Source organism: Narcine bancroftii, chromosome 6, assembly GCF_036971445.1.
Source record: "Narcine bancroftii isolate sNarBan1 chromosome 6, sNarBan1.hap1, whole genome shotgun sequence".
Classification (NCBI taxonomy): Eukaryota; Metazoa; Chordata; class Chondrichthyes; order Torpediniformes; family Narcinidae; genus Narcine; species Narcine bancroftii.
In genome coordinates this window covers 171,088,664-171,088,886 of record NC_091474.1, presented here as the reverse complement: position 1 = coordinate 171,088,886, position 223 = coordinate 171,088,664, and positions in this window count along the sequence as shown.

Sequence of the window (223 nt, the reverse complement as noted above, 5' to 3'; positions counted from 1 at the left end):
TGTGGACTTTGCGTCAGAATTATTCTCACAGCATCTGCCTTACATACAGAGGTGAGATTAGAAAATCAGTTGACTCACTCAAAGCAGGAAACCCAGCCAACCCTGATGTGGTTTGCAGCAGATGACTCAACTCCTTTGAGAATGTATTAAATATCAATGGCAGGAGGTTGAACTGTCTGTTGTTGAAGAAAGTCATCAAATGGCACTTGTGTGACACAAATGT